At 41.6% G+C, this 19,984-nt stretch overlaps 1 protein-coding gene across 10 annotated transcripts in view; it reads right to left on the bottom strand.

The window, feature by feature from the left end:
• The window catches only part of FAM110B (family with sequence similarity 110 member B), a 193,130-nt gene that overhangs the window by 105,830 nt on the left and 67,316 nt on the right, over positions 1-19,984 (bottom strand). For 8 of the 10 annotated variants that reach the window (XR_004279593.1, XR_004279594.1, XR_004279595.1 and 5 more), the window contains one exon: positions 1,082-1,170. The gene's annotated coding sequence lies outside the window, so the exon portion shown is untranslated. Of the gene's footprint in view, positions 1-1,081; positions 1,171-6,328; positions 6,548-19,984 lie in introns of those variants that run through there. The other 2 variants (XM_032316193.1, XM_032316189.1) reach the window with 2 other exon arrangements.

Genomic DNA, 19,984 nt, shown 5'->3' with positions numbered 1-19,984 from the left:
CTGTCAATCTAAATTGGATTCTGAAGTTCCTGGAGAGTGGTAACATCAGTCCAACAAGGTCACGCATTACGCAGTTATAATAAATTATATAGCGCATTACATACTCTATAGGCAATGGCCCATTACATAGAGATGCTGGAAAAGAGGCTCCAGGAAGGTTATTAATCAAATCAAAGCATGTGGTCGCTCGGGAATATGGTGCTCAGGTTAAGACCGTATCCTCATGAGAGCTGCTCTTTACCACTCCGTGGTCACTGTAGACATCAGTTACTTGGACAGCCATCTTCAACTTCTAAACATCCCCAATGTCCTCATTTGGTGATACTGAACTCCCAATCTCTCTGGAAAAAGGAGGAACCATCTGGACCTTGACCACTGTTCATCCACTTCCTTGGCTCCTTCATGAGATGGGTCTGGTTCTAGGATGTCTCTGTTCTCCATCAGCTCTGGAGACAGGAAGGAATCCTGGGGTGTTACGGATGTGGGGCAAAGTCCCCAGCAACACCTTCCACGGAGCAGGCACATTTCCAGGGCTGCTTGGCTCTCTGGCAACACGTGCCCCCTACTCTCAGTCTGTCCCTTGGCTGGCATTTAGGTACTTCCCTCTTAACATGACCTCCTTTGGGGGGCCATCCTGCAAAACTCTCGCTCCCCAAACTCCCAGGGCGCTCGTTGCTGGTCCTATACCATTTGACAGGTCAGAAAAAACCATTTAATTCCCCAACCACAGACAGTGTACTTCTCATTAAAGTGCAAAGATGTTCACTTTTTAATATTGTCTTCAAATCCAAATATCTGATTAGTATGATTGGTAAATATGACATGGCCTTTGAAAAAACCATAATTATTAAAGCAAATATGTAAAAGACCTATCACGGAAGCCCTTGCAAAAGCACACGTAAATCATGCTGACTGTTATTTTAGTCCTAGCAAAGACCTCGAAGACAGGGACTTTTTTTTTTTGCCAGACAGCAAAATATCTGGAAGCTCAGCCTCTCAGCCTCTTTGTCTTAATGTAATAATGGCACAGGTTTTCAGAGAGAATCGATACCTTCTGCTCAGAATAAAGCGACGTACTTACTTGAGAGAGGGATGAGTATTTTATGGACGGGAGGCAGGTGTCACAGGGAGTCTGTTCTACATCCAGCTAGTCTCCGCGGCATGGAATATCTGAAAACACAGGAAAAAAAATGGCGATTGGTTTTTTACTTGACAAAAAGAGGCAGGCTGCTAAGTATACATAACAGTAGAAAATTCTTTTAAAAAATGGTGAATAAATAAAAAAATAGATAAACATGTAAGTACACCAAAATGTGCTGGTTCTTATATGTTTCATGTAGAAGCTAAGGGTTTTGCTCACTTCAACTTTTTTTTTTTTTTTTAAGGAGACGTCTGACCAGAGACAGCACTTACACAGAAGAATATAAATATCAGGTTGAGAGAAGTCACATAAATAAAGGCTTACAGGACGTCATCTCATTTCCAGAATGGCTGCTCTGCACATCCCGAGCCCAAGTCTATCTCACGGTGAGATAAGGTGTTAGCTCTTCCAAGGGCCTTGGCGCCCACCTGCTGTGCAAGCCCCATTTTAGAAGAGGAAACAGGCCTAGTCAGCTGAGGCACTTGCCACAGACCACTCAGCTGGCTGGGGTAGAACTCCTCACAGCCGCAGGGGCACTCTTCCCCTGCCCTGTCACACTCCCACAGCAGCAGGCATTTACGCATGCATAAATGCATTCATTCATTCATTCATTCTTAAGTACTGACAGAAGCACTTCCTACAGACCTGTTCTGTTCTAGGCTCTGGGGGTTAAGGGAGGAATCTTTGGCCTCAGAGTTTACATTCCGGACAGGGAAGGCTACAAGGACTATCTCAGAACGCTCCTGCCGCCACAGCGGTTGGAGACATCTGAAGGTGGGGAGGGACCAAGCCACAGCTCTACTGGGAGATGCACGTTCCAGGCAGAGGGGGCAGGGAGGCCCACGAGGCACAAAGAGCTCAGGAGGCTGGCAGGATGGGAGTAGGGGACACATGGGGACACGGGAGTGCTGGCTAAGTCTGTGGCAGTGGAGGGACCGGCCAGTGGAGGGCATGTGACAGGGAAGCTGATGAAGCACAGAACTCCGGAGAATGTCTACTTAGAAGGAGGGCCACGGGGCGCCTGGGTGGCTCAGTGGGTTAAAGCTTCTGCCTTTGGCTCAGGTCATGATCTCAGGGTCCTGGAATCAAGCCCCACATCTGGCTCTCTGCTCAGTGGGGAGCCTGCTTCCTCCTCTCTCTCTCTCTGCCTGCCTCTCTGACTACTTGTGATCTCTCTCTGTCAAATAAATAAATAAAATCTTAAAAAAAAAAAAAAAAAAAAAAAAAGGAGGGCCAGAAAGGAGGAGACTGGAAAGAAAACATTTTCAGGCAGAAGAAAAACTGAAGGGCGCTGTCTCCCAGAGGCCAGCGGGTCAGCGTGGGCTCAGAAGGAGTATACCTCCCACACAGTGAGAGGGGGCGAAGATGGAGAGAAGTAAAGGCTATATTCCCACTTAAGAAAAAAGCGGTAGGGAAGCCTGACTTGGGCAAAACACAGCAGATTTCGGAGGGTTCTGTGATGCCAGGCTCTGACTACTGGAAATGGAGAACGTGTTTTAGAGAGATGTTTCACTGGTGGCAAGATCTAACACACAAACACACGATCCTTGAAGTGGACTTTCCACCAAATTTAGCAAGATTTAAAATATGTCTAAATTCAATTAAATGTACACAGAAAGAAGGCCTTACTCATAGTAAGGTTCAATGCCAGTGTTATACTCCAAACCCCAATTCTGCAAGCTTGTCTCTAATGAGCATCTACAAAATGAACGACTTAAATAAAAGCATCAATAGGCATCCAATGGCAAATGATCATTCCTGGCTATGCCAACAGTTGCAAAAATAATCACTGAATGATTGGGGAGTCCAACAGTAAGGAAAGTATTTGGTGACTCCTTTAAGATGAACTTTGAAACTACTGAATATGTTTAAATTACTGGTGACATTAAAGAACCTTTTTTAAATCCCAAGCTATGTAAATCTATTAAAACAAAAATACTTCCATGCAACAGACCACTGTGTATTCTGAAAAGGTGTGTTAGCAGGAGGAAAAAAAAATGAGTTTATATTAATTACATTAATTACAGACCACATAGTAAAACTGAAAGTCAGTGTGAGATATGGAACAGATCTGTGGCCCACACCAACCCTTGCTAGGTATTAGGAGTAGTGGATGTTGTGTGGGTTGAGTGGCAGTTGGAGAGTTCTGGTTTGGGGGCTGGGTGCTACTATCTCTTTTCCTAAAGCCTTCTCTCCCCACCCTTTTTAAAGAACTGGTCACCCCTCCTTGGTATCATCAAGCCAATGCCTCGGTTTTCCTTGTACACCATATGTTATGTATTATTATTCATTCTACTCTCTCTCGTCTTCCACAGGACCACTTCTTACAGACAGAGGGCCATGTGTCTATCTTTCTCTCACTCATGCTTAGCACAGATCCGAGCACATGTTAAGTGAACATAACTACAGAATGAAATAACGAGAAGAAAAAAAAAAAGAAAAAGAAAAAGAAATACACTTAGAGGAGAGGCTTGATGTCTCTTCAAATAGTTTTCCAACCCAGGCAGATTTTGGAGGGTCAGTCCTGAGATGGTAATCAACGGCTAATGACAGATGTCCCTCAGTTCCTTTGGTATCACAGATGCCCGGGTATCAAGCCAGAAAGCCACCCACAGGTGTTACACTGCAACCCTTACATCCAAGAGCCCGCGGTGCACAGTGCTCCTTCTTTCCTACAATTCCTTCCAGACTGTGCTCAGCCTAGCTGCTTTGTGGCACATTATATATACGAAATGACTTTGTTTTTAAACTGATTTCCATTTTTCCTGCTGTGATTACGAGCCTCTACAAGAAAAAGAAAGTATCACTTCGTGTTTTAATTCAGAAGATTATCCATTTTCTAGTCTAGTTCGTGCTAACGAACCTATGTTTGATTGGTCAGGAATGTCATTCTCTCTTCAGGAAAGAGCCACAGAATTACAAGGAGGGGAAAGAACAAAATTTTCAAGTGTCTAAGAAATTTATTTTTACAGTTTTATCTCAGAAATACATAAAAATTTCCCTTAATGTATTTAAAAAAAAAAAGAGCTGTAATTCATCTGAGGATAAAAGTACAGATTCTGTTAACTTTGCCAAAAGCTAAATAACGTTTTATTTAATGCTATCTGAGAAATGCCCTTTTAGTGTTATGTTAAAAGGCCCTTTGGGATATCCTAGTACATGACACAATATCCACGCACATTTACATTTACATCACATTTTTAAGGAGTTCCTTCTAGACACACAGTCTTTTAAGATTCAGCCCATGAGAGTCTGTCACTTAGAACTCTTTCCCACAGCTTCCTAGGACACACAGCCTAATGGAGCTGAGCTCACGAAAGGAGGCTTATGATGTTTACGGAGGAGGACAGCAATCATTTACTCTTAAGGCAGCCTACTTCTTGGAAATTCTGTAAGACCAAGGTAATTTAGGAAGTATTTCAGGAGATGAAGAGAAGCAGAGGGACAAAGAGAGTCGTGGAAATGCATCCGATTATTCTTCCCCCAACGAGTGTCCAAGCCGGACTGTCAGGAGCAGGCTGTTTTCCATGTCTGGACGACCCGGGGGCTGAAAGGGGAGCGTGGGGTCGGGGTGTGGGAAGGAGAGCAAGGAGCACTGGAGCCGACTGTGATCTCGGCCACTGCAAAGCACCCTTCTCAGGTCTGAGGCAGGCGTGGCTCGTGTCAGGGGAGTCCAGACAGGAAGTAAGCGACCCTTCTCACATCCAACCTGTCACATGTGGTGACTTAACATGGAACCGCTGCATCCTGCCTCTCGTCCCTAGAGACCCCGCGTTACCCTGAACAACTATCAAACTTTGTCATCACACATGATGCCCCGTCACCATCAATGACCACCTTTCATGATAGCCTTTACTTTTTTTCCTTCACACTGTCATCTGAGAGAAACAGGACATTCGACAATTTATTACACCTCGGGATAGCCTAGGGAGGGGAACGTGTAGTTGGGGTGGGGGTGGGGTGGGGGAGAGAAGCCCAGTTAAGTAAGCTCAAGTTTTCCTCTGCCAAAGAATGTATGGAACCCCTTCAACCAGAAGAGAGCCATAAGTCAAAGCAGTTATTTTAACAAAATAGTTAAATGGCAACGTTTGGCTTTTCGGGAGCAGGCAAAGAATTCCTGACAGCCTTCAGCTCTCAGCAGGGCTCTCCACTGATAGAGAGACGCATGGTGGCAGCTAGCCAGCCGTGTGACTGGTGAGTCAATACACAAGTTTCTGTGGTCTCCACAGCCTGATATGGTAAGGACACCGATTTTTAAGTTTAAAGACTAAGGGATACCAAGGGGCTCTCCTGGTGTAAAACCACTCTACGGCGAAGGTACCCTGAGAAACAAGGAGTCCCACTGCGTTTGTTTGGGCTTCCTTCAGCCCAGCCTGGGCCACGTAGCTATTTTTCCTCCAAAATAGAGCATCTTTATGATGGAATTTAGGATCACTTAGGATTTGATTTGGAAAACAACCCAGGAATTTTTGAATGCTGTCAAACCTGAGGCAAAGTGATAAGAACCCCACCTTTCTGTGATTTCATTTCAACTCCGAAAGCAATGTCCCTGTTAAACAAAGCCCAGAGTGAAAAATTCTCCCTTTGGCACGGCGGACTACACACCTAAATATATTTTTTGGCAAAATGGGATATGCTAATATTCTCCATATTCAGAAGGCTTAAGGAAAACTACAAAAGGTGAAACAAAGAAAACCATCCAAAATGAAGGCTGCACACATCTTTGAAGAAACAATAGCACATTACTTCTGCTAAGACCCCGCGTCGACACCAGGCGAATCGCTGCCCCGTCCTAATTAAAGCGTGTCTCACTGAACTCTCCTTGATTGCTCATTAATCACGGGAGTCCGGACTCCATGCAAACAAAGTCAACCGGCTACTGACACGCACCTCCAAAGACACTTACGCTGATGCAACATCGGACTTTCCCAAACAGAAGAGAACCAATAAGTATCAATCCCCACTACACAACACACTTGAATCCAGGTGAAAACAATATTCCTTCATGAACAGGGTAGCTGTTTACCGGCCGAGCCTTCTCCGGCAGAACACACCACAATCCGGGAACGCTGGAGTATGCATGATATTAACAAAAGCAAGATCAAATTAAACAGATGACATGAGGAACGCGCTTCATTTCATGCATGGCCCTGTTTTTCCTGCGAGAGAAAGCCTCCAAGTAATTACCGTGAACTGAAACTTCTTCCCTGATCCCCAGCAGCCAGCAGCTGGTGGCTCCAATACACTACAACAAAGACAGACACCTTCTCCCCGGTGCCCTCCTCCTCCTTTACCGTTACCAGCTGAGCACCTCCACCGTTGCAAGAACACAGAAGAGTATCTCTGTATCTATGTCTCCAATGCAGCATAAAGAGTGCTGTGGAAACCTATCAAACTGGCGAGCAGTGATGCTAGCAGCCAATGAGGAGAGGCTCATGCAGAATCCAGCACATGCTCTCTGAGGCGCAGGCTGTCACCAGCGCTTAGCAGGCTGCTAATCTAATTATAGCTAGTTTGCTAGCACAGAGCTCTTGGAGCAAAGCACATGAGCAAATTAAATTTTAATAAATTAAACTCCACAGACAAAATCATCTTGATTTCCTGTCATTTTGAAGATTAATGCATCACCTTATAAACTAGAAGTGATTTTTAAAAGTGCATTCTTGTTTTTTTCTCCAATGCAGAGAAACAAAGAGTGGCTAAATCAATCCACAGAACTACCGGCTGACTTAAACTTAACAGATCCCAGCACTGAGAAATAATAAAATCGATACAAGGAGGATATTAAAATCTGAGTGCTATAAAATCCAAGCCTCACTTTATTTACCCTGGTTAGCAATTTGCCACTCATTTGTCCTAAAGTGCTAATTAATCTCTCAGTATACTTGGAAATACCATGCACATTGCCATCCATAGTGGAAAAGGGCTAATCAAGGTGTCAAAAGTCATAATCTTGACTATAGTACTGAATAATAATTAAGAGCTAGATGAGATGGAAAAGGGATATCAGAAGTTATTAATAAAAATATATTAAAAAGAAGTTATTATAAAAGCAAAAATTAAATAAATTTGCCCACCTCACAATTTAATGGCAAAAATTAGTCTAGAAGCCAAATCCTGTGAGAGGTGGTCCGATGCACAGATAAAAGGCATGAACCTAACCATCAGACTGACTGGGTTTAAGTTCTGGATCAGCTATTTCCTCCCTTTGTGAATGGGCAGGGGACTGAATTTCTCTTGTATCCCTGAGGCCATAATGGGAGACACCTTGCAGGGTTATTTCAATGAGCTATTAGCACTTAGCACGGGGCCTGGCACACAGTGAGTTCTAATCAAGCTATTATTAATAGCAGCAAGCTTGTTGCTACATCTTATTTTCTACCTTCTCTTCCAGCATCACACTACTCTAAAAAAAGTATCTAAACACTTCCCCACTGCCGAGTTTTGTCAGAAACACCATTTAGAATTAACAGTGACAAGCTAATGGCAGACTTGATTCATCACAGAAAATCATTATTGGTACTCACTCTAGAAACAAAAATTATTACACCTCCTTTTTGTCTATGTAATTGCTACAATTTTACTTGACTCTATAAGAACCAATCTTAGAAGGTATTTTCAGGAAATTATGGGCATATAATTACATTTCATTAATGACTTGCAATATAGATCATGTGATATACATTTTAAAAGTGTTTTCTATGGAATATAAATTGGGAAAGTAGATAATGAGAAGTTTGATTCAATTTAAAACGACACGTTTATGAGAGAAAGGGAGAGGAGAAGTCAGCTCGTCTAATGCAGCTTTTTGTCTGGATTTGTTCTCCTTTAAAGTCCTTTCTTTCTTCTCAGTATGTTTTACAAAATTAACCATCCTGCGGTGATATTAATCAAATCTGTTTGTTCCCATGTTAAACTTTCCTTCAGTAATTCTCAGAAATGGGTATATTTTCCCAGTCAAGTTGTAATCCAGTAGAATGATGCAAACTTCTCATTTCTGTAGTTTTGTTTTGCTCTGATTCTCCTTTGAAAACCTTCAGAGAAAGCTGACATTCTCAAAAGGCATTATGATTTGCTCCAAGGAACCAGATATCCCCAGGGATTAATCAGGAGCCCCAGAAAAGGAATCCTGCCCACGGATCATTTTTCATCGTCCAGTCTTTGTGTCCCACACCTGTCTGGGAAGTGAGCTAGAGAAAGGGACGGCATGGCCCATAAACTTCCAAGGGAGAGCACAGCAACTCATGGTCCATAAACTCAAGAGCCAGCAAGTGTGGGGAAACGTACACGGAGACACAAACTCTGGGAGAATACGACAGAGATGAGTCTGCGAAAGAAAACGACTGCTCAGCGTGCTACCTGGAAGCGTCAACCCTGGAATTATCAAAGTGCAATCAGTATCATCAGGAGCTATAACTCCAAGAGGAATTGGCTTCAGTGATTTGGCCTAAGGCACAGCTCCCTGGAGGCTGCCAGGATACAGACTAGTAACACTTCCAGGCATTTATCTAGGAAACATCGAACAGCCCTGCCTTCCCCTTCATTTAACAGACTGCTAGCTCAAAAACGGCACTTTAAAAAGCTGTTTGATGAATTTCTCTCATGCCTGTTTTGTATAAGCATTAAGCAGACCCTTTCTGAGAGGCGGGAGCGGCTGTCCTTTCTTCGGTCTTATCTTTCAACATGTTTAGAACCAATATTTGTCTGAAACTAAGTGGCGGTTAATTGGTCATCTTTCTGACTGCCACTGTGCTGGGTGAGCCTTTGTTTTTTTGACCTCAAGAATAAGCAATTTTGTCTTTGAACTTTTGTCAACGCATCCCTGATTCTGAAAAATCATTCATTCCTTCAGTGAACACCTTCTGGCACCTACTATGTGCAAAGACAGCAGAGAGCCAGAGTATTCTGATTCCTAACAGAGCTTCCACGCTAATGAGAGAGATAAACATTAAGTGATTCATTAACAAATGAGTAAGCACCATGGGGTAAACTGCCTTGAAGTGGGGGTGGACTGACTTGTCTGTGGCGGAAGGTTTCTACAGGGAGGGCGGGTGAGGACCAAGAGTGTGTGAAGGTCCTGGAGCTGCTGATGGGGCCTGAGGACAAATGAAGGGCATGGAGACACAGAGGCAAACAGCACACACCAAAGGAGGCAGAGAGTTTGGGACAAGCCCCCTGAAACTCTGCCAATTCCTTTTCAGTTCTTTCTAAAGAGTAAGAGGTTCCCACTATCTTGCAAGGCAAAACCTTCACTTACCCTTCCTTGTGCAAAGGATACAAACATGTACATCTCACATTTGCACACCGGGCAAGGAAGATTAGTCCTTCACCACACATACCATTTACCCACCTGAATGATTTCCTCAAATTCTGTTCTGAATCTCCAACCTTGGAGAACAAGGAGCGGAAAGCCTACGTTTTGAGAATTTCCATCTAGGGGGGCACCTGGGTGGCTCAGTCTGTTAAGCGTCTGCCTTTGGCTCATGTCATGATCCCAGAGTCCCAGGATGGAGCCCCATGTCAGCGGGGAGTCTGCTTCTCCCACTGCCTCTCACCCCACTTGTGTTCCCTCAGATGAATAAAGTAAGTCTTAAAAAAGAAAAAAAGAAGAATTTCCATGTAGAGCTTTGTTAAATGTCCTTTCCTTGGAACAGAAACTAGGGTTTTATATACTAAAAATGATGCTTTTTAAGCCTATGGCTCCTAGATAACTTTAGACTGATCAGTTGTGTCTCAGTTTCCATTGTTGGTCAAAGTCCAACTTGCTGAAAGGGATCCAGGAGGGCTGTTTCTGTTATAAGGAACTGTATCTGCTCAAAAGCTGGACCTCCGTGGCTGATGATTCTCTCACTCAGCTGACTGGGAGTCCCAGTCCAGCTCTCCTCCCCCAGCTTTGCCAGCGGAGGGAGCAAAGACCAGCAGCCGAGCCATGGCCCAGGACATGCCATGGATCCCAACCCATGCCCACTATGGGTTAGCTTGTGTCAGAACAGCCAGCCTGGGATGATGTGGCCCTGACCAGCAGCATGTCCACCGTGGGATGTCAAGCCACCAACTAACATGAAGTCACTGGGCAGAGATGTTAACAATCAGCTCCCTCCAGACCATGTGAACGGCTTTAGCATACAACTTACTACCAACTCCAAGGAAAAGAAAAGCATGTCCCAGCTGTGAAAGTCTCCTCTGACTACAATGGGTAGGACAACTGGTGGAAAAGCACGTGAGCAGTTAGGAAGTATGGTGCTCCTTCCTTCTCTGCTCATAAGTCCCAAGCACTGGCTGTTCGTGTTTTCTCTTCCATTCCCTTCCTTTCCCTTTTCTCCCTCCCCGCCCCCTTCCTTCTCCCTCCCTCCTTCCCTCCCTTCCTTCCTAGAATGCAGCATACAAGGTGCTCGATGCAGGTGTAACATGGGCAGGCTGAGAAAGACGGAATGGATCTGCTAGAAATCACCCCAGCTGCTCCAAAGACCACGTGCAGCCCTCAGGCCCCTCTTCATTCAGAGGCTTAGCATGCTGCCCTGTTTACCAAGAAGCCACCCCACCGTGTCAACAGGGCCTCAGAGGCTCCTTTGCATATCAGCGCAGTCCACCACTGTGGGAGTCCGTTCTCAGGGACGCCTGGGAAGCCACCCATTGATAAAAATGATTGTGTGTAGAAGGTCATCTTGCCAGGCCATAAGCAGACTGCGTGAGTCCTCTCGGTGGAACTCGGTTTATAATCCAATGGTGCATCTTGTGGTGTCTTCTCAAAGCCTTGCCTGTGCCATCACCTTTTCTCTTATCCTTCTGATACGTGTTTTACAGTATTGGCAAAGAGAGACGGAAGGGTAGGGAACAGCTGAGCATAAGGAGTTAGGAATAGCTAAGGAGTTAGGAATTTGGGGGAGTTAGGAATAGCTAAGGAGTTAGGAATTTGGGGGCCACTAGCTCAGGAGAGATTGTCGTGGAGGCTTGCTATGAATGGTCCGCAGTTGGTAGCACAGTAAGGTGTGTCTGAGACCCTCACACACACGGTAAAGTGAAGATCCCACACGGCCCAAGCACCCTCCTAGAGGGCCTTCATAGGACCCACAAGTGCGTGTCTGGACAGCACAAGTCAGTGGTTCTGGAACCCAGCGCTTGGACAGATCATTCCTCAGGGTCTCTTTCCCTCCCCACTTCCTTGGGCCATGCTCCTGCTGTACCCCCTGTAATAAACCTATGAGACCCTACATGCTCTCAGCCTCTCCTAACAGTTTGCCACCCCGGCCCACCCAATGGACCACTGGGTTTAGGACTCTGGACTTTGAAATGGCTAAATTATAGGTCAGTCTTGTACTGTGATTAGCCCCATCATGCCTATTTAACCAGGAATGAAACTGGCCTCTTAGGCCTAGAGGCAGAAGTCACTTGGTGGAAGAAGAGAACTAAGTGGGTGCCTAGGTAGTTCAATCGTTAAACATCTGCCTTTGGATCAGATCATGATCCTGGGGTCCTCGGACTGAGCCCCACATTGGGCTCCCGGCTCAGCGGGGAGCCTGCTTCTCCCTCACTCTCTCCCCCTGGCTCTTGTTCCCTCTCTCACTGACTTTCTGTCAAATAAATAAATAAGATCTTAAAAAGAGAGAAAGAGAACAAAGAATTTCTTAGGTATGGGACTAACCATCAAAAAAGTTGAAACAGACAAAATTTACATCTGCTATGTCCCATACCCTCTGTATTCTTCTCCAACATTTAGCATCCTGACCTCAGGGCACAAAAGTATCAAGTGCCTACAACCTTAGCAGACCTTGTAGGTCTGCCCAGCCCTCACACCTCCGCAAGTCCTAACACTAACCAGCCTGTCCCTTGCCCTTCTATGGGAAAATGAAAAACTGGACTCCAACTCCTACTTATGCTAATTTTGCAGAAATACATAAGACCCCTGCCCTGGAGGTGAGCTATCGAACCTTGGAAAGAATGGCAACCTCAACGTCCAGCATAACATGGTTCAGATTAAGAATCCACAAGGGAGTTCCTGTGCAGGTCAATAGGGTTAAGAAGAGAGCTGGGATATGGTCACGCAAAAGGGACTTTTCCTCCCAAAACTAAGAAACTAAATGATTAGGGTAACATAAGAAATTTTGAAATTTTGATGCAAAAAGCACATTTACATGCCTAATGAACATCAGATTAAGAAAATTCTTCATTAAGATGATTTTATTTCGCATCTTAGAGTCCTAACTCACAAACACAATGTTCTTAGGAAAGTATCTTTTCGATTCACCTGTTTTCTAGAGCAGCCCAGTTTTACCCAAATGATTGTTTCCTAATTCTAAAGTCTAATAATTAATGATAGGGAATTTTGAAAGTCTCTCCTTGCATACAACTTTAAGCACTGCATAAATAACGAACTTTGATATTCTTCAGAAATCAAACCTCCTATCCTCCTCTCATTTATATTTACATAGATCTACAAGTCAAACATGGGTTTATTCAGCTGACGAGGTCGAATGTACAAGGACTTTCACACATGGCTGCGGACATGTTGGAATCAGAACCCACATGTCCAAATGGTACTGCACAGCAGAGAGCCTTTAATGAATGAGCATTCTGGAAATTAAAAATTAATATCACTAAGAAACTTTCTTTAACAACAACAACAACAAAAATCACTAATTAAGACATCAGGATTTATACCTTAACAGGAATGATTTTAAATAACCAATTACAATTAATCTTTGACATTCTGACTGGCAACTTTTAAGAAATGGAAGTTTAAGACAAGAAGAGGAGATTATTTGAGAATCTAAAATACTAAGGTAAAAATAAAATAAAATAAAATACTGAGGTGATGTTGCTTCATTAGTTCCAGAAATATATATCGGCTCCCTATTATATGACCCTGGTTTGAGAATATCTCCCTTGGCAGAATTTACAGACAAGGGAGGCCATAAGCACCTGGGAGTTTTGCTCCCTGGAGGGGTGAGGTGCAGAATTCAGAAAGGGGAGCCTCAGAGACTGGCTTGTTCAGGGACTCCAGACTCAATCTGTTCCTATTTTGCTCTGTTTCACACTAAAATCACATTTATTCTTATACTCAAAAAATTAGTTACCCCGTGGGTGTAATAATTAAATTTTATTAAATAATTTTATGTATGCCAATATATTATATATAATGATAAATATAATATAAATATAGCACACATAACATATATGTAATATATAAATCTTATATAAAATTTTATAATAAGCTCTGAATTAGCTTGCAATAATCGTCCTGAGCTTATTACCTTCCCTTCTGTTCTCAAATCATACCATATTTAATGGACACTGATAAGCATCTTCTAGGATGTGAAAGTGTTTACCTTATCATTTATCTTTGTTCTACCAAAAGGGCTCAGGATTGGACTCTTTCTCTACTGACCATGGATAATTCCTACAAACCTTTAAATTATAATAAATGGACTAACATCCTAAATTGTAGCTCTTGTCTCCTCAAGTGGAATGCCTAAACATTTCAGATTTCGGTTAAATGACATTTCCTATAATTATAAATAGTTCTGTATAGCATCAGCATCAGTGTTTGAGTGCTATCTCTACGATTATTGTCCAAAATCAAGGCATATCATCTTGCATGAGCAATGTGTGCTGCTATTTTAAGCAAAAGGTTCATGGAAGAACTTCAACTATGCATGGTACGAATGCTCATAATCATGTTTTAACATTACTAACTTTCAACGATTAGTTTCATCCAAATAAATATTTAACTACAAAACAAAACTGTTATGAAATTCATCGGGGTCTTTCTGAAACTTTCTTTTTTTTTTTTTTAAAGATTTTATTTATTTATTTGATAGAGAGTGAGATCACAAGTAGGCAGAGCAGCAGACAGAGAGAGAGGGGGAAGCAGACTCCCTGCTGAGCAGAGAGTTGGATGCAGGGCTGGATCCCAGGACCCTGAGGTCATGATATGAGCCAAAGGCAGAGGCTTAACCCACTGAGCCACGCAGGGGCCCCTTTTCTGAAACTTTTAATGTCAGTAGGAGCCAAAGGATAGGTGTCTTCAAAGGGCTCATATCAAAACTTTAGAAGTTTTAGCCTCCTGAATGATACTCTTTGGGAGTAATTATGTTGCTAGAACGTCATGTACTTCTCACCTTGTATCATGTTATATTTTATCCCAATCCAGCTACTTTCCAACTGGCAACCATGGGTAAATTACTTAACTTCTTCATGCTTGAATTTTCTCATCTATAACATGAGGATAATGATATCATGTGGATTAAATGAGTTAACACATCCAGAAAGCATTTAGAGAGTACCTGGCATTTTTGTAAGCATTATTTAATCATACTTGGCTGACCAAAAAATTAAACATCCAGGCCAAGTGATATTAATGGTATTAGAAAAACAGACCCTTCTTTTAGCAAAAGAAGTACATAATATAAATATATAATCAGCATGCTCTGGGGACAACCCAGATGGGAAATGTTATACTGTTAAGAACTTCGTCTAGAAATTTGGAATTTAAATAAGAATGGATTTCCCCCCCCCCTGGGGCAATGTGGGAAAAAACATTTTGAAAATTTTACAAATGTGTATACATTTACCCATGCCCATGTGCTATGGGAAAATCATTCTAAGGATCACGTGCACAAAAATAAATTAGAAATAACTGAGGATATTTGCAAAAAATATATAGTTATGATATTTGTCATATCACAGTATCCCTTCTAGAGCAAAAAGAGAAAGAAAGAAAATTGTATTCAACAATAGCCAATTGATTACCATACTGTGCATAATTAAAATTAATGGAACATTATACAGTTATTCAAAAGCGATATTTAGAGGAGTATTTATTAAATGAGATTATAAGCTAAAATATTGAGAGTCATAAATCAACATATATTATGATTCCATTTTGTTAAAATTACCTCCCTATGTATGTATACAGAGATGTCTGAATATATAGAGAAAAAGTGTGGGAGCAAATCCCACAATGTGAATAGTGAATCTCTGCGTGGTTGACTTGTCTGAAGTTTTAAATTTTTCTACTGTGCTATTACTAACATTGAACATAAATTGTTTATTAAAACTTTGTGTTTCTTCCTACTCCCTCCCAAGGAAAAGAAAACCCTGTGGGTGGCAAGTTTTGAATGAGTACAGCCCCTTTAATATCTCAGGCTTGGAGATTCTTGCTGCCTTGTGTCCTGGTTGACAGATCTAGTCTACAGCCAGTCTTCATGGTGCAACTTAACTTTGCTAACCAGCAGGTAAATAACCGGCGAGTAAGTAGCAGCCTCAGCAAACACAATTTTGATGAGCTAATCTTCCCAGCCCTAAGTCAGACCATCAGAATGGGAATCAAGAGTTCAGCGTGGATTGTCAGTCAATTTGCTGATTAGACATTAGGGCAAGCCTCTCCTGGCACGGTTAAGTCCACACTGCTAAGCGTGATTCAGATACTCCTTGCCTTAGTTATTTGGATAATTGTCTCCTTTTATCTAAAAGCATTCTTACACACTTGGAAGGCATGACTCGGTTCAAATGTCTGGAAAGAAGCCAGTAAGTTTAAATGATGAAGGAAATAAAAAATCATTTCTTTGGATATAAAGTTAGGAACATTAGCATGCTTCAAGATTGACTGAGAACTTGGCAGGTTTCTGAAGCTTTATGGATTGTTACTACTAGAGTAGCAATTAAGTTTAAAGTTAAGATAAAGCAAAACAACCACCTTTCAGTGTGTCTGCCTCTACTGACTGTTTTTACTTTTCATAGTCTAAAAAAACTTGTGAACCTTAGCTCAGGATCATTAATAGATAATGGTTCGATGATTTTGTTGGAAAGATATTTCCATTTACCTGTGTATATCTTAAAGGCAATTTTATTATATCCGGGGACCAATTTTTTAAGTGTCACAATAGAAATTAATGTGCAAGTGGGAAGCGTTTTAACAGAAATTTGCCTTGAAGCAACCTAAGCTCTACTCCATCTATACCATTAAATGTGTAATTATCTGTAAAGCCAAGACTTTTATTTTTTCCCCTACTGAAAATAATCACTCCCCCTCCCAGTTCCTTTTTTGAATGTTAAGTTTTTCATACCTGGTGCCTAGTTTCTGTATCTGGATTTCCTATTTTCTCCTGCTCCTAGTTCCATATGTAGACATTGTTTTCCATGGTTTCTTTTATAGCAAGAAAAAAATCTCTCTTTCGGAATCCTGTTAAAAGCAGCAACGATAATTATGGGACCCTTTTCATTTAACTAGTGTTCTTCTCCTGGAGTGTTTACCACTCAGTGATTTTTAGGGGAAAAACAATGTGTCCTTCAAGAATGAGGAAGAAGTGATTTGAAGAGAAAAGAAACCTCTGAAAATAGGAACACTTGACTAGTTTCAAAATAAACAAAATCTGTGTTACTTATTGAAGGTTCTTTCTCGGGTTATCGCTTTATGCTTTAAAGCGGCAATCAAGAGAAAAGTTACTCCTCCAAACATTACCGAGACACTTTGTAAATCTCTGGTGGTATCTGAAAATCATTTCTGCGGATGTGGGTGCTCTCTCTATAGGGAGCATTTTCTAATCACGGTGTCAGTGTCTCAGGGAGAACAAGCACAGGAAAAGATAAGCCTCATTGCGTATTACTTTTATCGTATGTATGTTATTAACTTTGAAACTGGAAGAGACTTGAAGGACATTAATTCACCTTAAGGAAACTTTCTTGAGCTTCTCTTCTGCTTTATTTTCAAAGTCAGATTACAAGCTAATTTAAATTTCAAGTATTCGATTACATTCCTCTTGAACTGACTGCTCATGATCTTTGCCAAATCAGTGCTCCCATTCAGGGAGAAGTTATTTTAATTCTACCGCAGGCAGGTCTTCTAATGAAGAGGAGAGTTTAAATTCTTTCTACATGGAATAGCACACGATGAATGTTTTTTTATCATGAAGTCTGAGTCAAGTCTACACAGTGATTTGTGTACCAAATTACATAGAAAGTTTTTAAATTAACATCAGAGAAATGTTCTGTAAGGAATAAATGGCATAAAGTGCCTAAGAGATTAGTGGAAAAGCACTATAGGAGCCCAGAGGGCAGCAAGAGAAACCGCTCACCCCTTACCTTGATGGTATTTGGCACATGTTATAGACTAAAGGAGTATTTGCAGTTTTAATCATCTTCCTCCAAAAGGTAGGCATAATATTTGCACGTGTTCTCTCTTTTTTTTAGGTAGGTTTATTTATTTTTTTATTTATTTGAGAGAGAGAGAGAGAGAGAGCGCACAAGCAGGCAGAGTGGCAGGCAGAGGCAGAGAGAGAAGCAGGCTCCCTGCTGAGCAAGAAACCCAATCCCAGGACCCTGGGATCATGACCTGAGCCGAAGGCAGCGGCTTAACCAACTGAGCCACCCAGGTGTCCCTGCATGTGTTCTTAATGTCGTTTAAGAACATATGCAATTTGAATATGTGATATGAGTCAATGCCAGGATTTAAGAAGATAGTACTCCGTGTTCTGTTACCTTGGGGGTGAGCTGGGGGTACAGGAGGAGATTACTTAATTTCATTTTGCCTACAATAAGCACAGCTTATCCACAAAGAGTGGATCCTGTGTTTTTGGATGAAGTAATTAGAAATCCCTAAAGGTCTCGATACTTCATCAGTAGTCATGGGTGGTCCAACAGCTCAAAATCAATACTCTTAACTTTTTTAGATGTTCCAGGCAAGAGTCAGGGCCCTGCATAGATGGGCCAGAGCCTCCTGCCTCAAACCCCAGCCTAGGACAGGAAACAGAAGAGGAAGCATAGAGAAAGAAGATCTTTTTTGATTTGTAATTACTACTCTTCTTAATTTCCTCATTTTTAGCAATGGAACTTGAGCAGAATTTCCTCTATTATTTTTTTCTTATGGACAAACAACTTCATTTCTGTCCTCCCAAAAGATACCCAAAGATGTATTTTATAGGGGAAAAAAAATACTCCAATGACAACCAAGAAGGAGCAATACTAAAGCACTGTCATTTCAAACTCTGGCTGGACTCAGTTGTGTGAAATTAATTGGAATTTCAATTAACCTATCTTCCTTTTTTATATACTAGTTTTGTGCTGTTCTGTAGTCTGTGTTCACTCAGGCCTTCATACATATTTCTTTCCAGCATTATTCTCTGACCTAAATTGCAGTGAAATGGAATGTATTACACCGGATTTTTCATATCTGAATAAACCGAAGTCATCCAACTGCAAAACACATTCCACCTGCAAAATTCCATGTCAAATATTAGTGATGTTTCCCATTTTGTGGAAACGTGTCCCACTGTGAAGAACCTGTATGCTGGGTCATCTGAGCTTCCACTGATAAGAAGGGGTCCTAAAGAAAGACCATAAGCTATTGCATAAAGACAAGGAAATTCCAATATTATGGCATTAATAAGAACAAACTACTGGATCAGTGAACCAGAAGAGCTTAGAAATATATCCATAAATACACAACTGATTCTGGACAAAGGAACTCAGACAACTCAGTGGAGAATAAAAAATACTTTCAATAAATGATGATGGATTAGCTGGATATTCATTTAGAAAAACAGTAAACGTTGACCCCTACCTCACACCAAAATGATCAACTCGAGACAGATCACAGACCTTCAAGTTAGTATCTAAAAGTGTAAAACCTCTAGAAAAAAACACGAGCATATTTTTGCAACCTTGAATTAGGTTAAGATATCCCAGAGTCACAAAAAAAAAAAAAACAACAAAAAAAAAACAAAACAACAAACAAAAAAAAACACTGTTAAAGAAACAATTCACAAATTGTTTCTTTTTTTTTTTTTTTTAAAGATTTTATTTATTTATTTGACAGAGAGAGATCACAAGTAGACAGAGAGGCAGGCAGAGAGAGAGGGAGGGAAGCAGGCTCCCTGCTGAGCAGAGAGCCCGATGCGGGCCTCGATCCCAGGACCCTGAGACCATGACCTGAGCCGAAGGCAGCAGCTTAACCCACTGAGCCACCCAGGCGCCCGGTTTCTTAAAAAAATTAAAAACCTCTGCCCATCAAGTGATGCTGTCCAAAAAAAAAAAAAAAAAAAAGACAAACATGAAATGGGAGAAGATAGAACTAATACATATATCTGAAAAAGAACTTTTAGACAGAAAAAATAAAGGGCTACACATTAATTACAGAAAGACCAACAATCCAACTTTTAAAAAGGGGAAAAGACTTCAATAGACACTTTGCAAAAGAAGATGCACAAGATATGTGTAAGCACCTGAGGAGGTATTCAGCATTAGTTATGAGGGAGATATGAATTCAAACCCAGTAGGACACTAGTTCATAGCCACTCAAATCACTAAAAATAAAGACAATACGAATTGTCGGCAAAGATGTGGAATAACTGGAGCTTTCACACACTGCTAATGGGAAAGCCTGAAGTCAATCACACATTTGGCCCCTGACCCAGAAATTCCACTCAGGGGTATAAGCCAAGATACAGAAAAACATACGTCCACAAAAAGACTTGTGCAGTGTTGTTCCCAGCAATTTTATTCCAAATGCCCAACTGGAAACAAGCCAAATATCCATTAACAGAAGACCAGAGAAAAGGCAACTGCACTACACCCACAGAATGGGATACTACTCAGCATTAAAAGGAACCGGCTACTGAGTCAACAACATGGATGAATCTGGAAGACATATTATCGAACTAAAGGAACCAGAGCAAAGGGTATTTACTGTGATTCTATTTATATACATTTAAAGACAGATAAAACTAATTTATGGTGCTAGAAAGGGGAAACTGACGGCCAAATGGCAAGACAGAATTTGCTGGGGTGATGGAAATGGTCTACATTTTGATCAGGGTCGTTCTATGAGAGTCTATGTTTCTTAGACCT

This window comes from Mustela erminea, chromosome 16, assembly GCF_009829155.1.
Source record: "Mustela erminea isolate mMusErm1 chromosome 16, mMusErm1.Pri, whole genome shotgun sequence".
NCBI lineage: Eukaryota > Metazoa > Chordata > Mammalia > Carnivora > Mustelidae > Mustela > Mustela erminea.
This window is presented reverse-complemented; position numbering and strand designations above follow the sequence as displayed.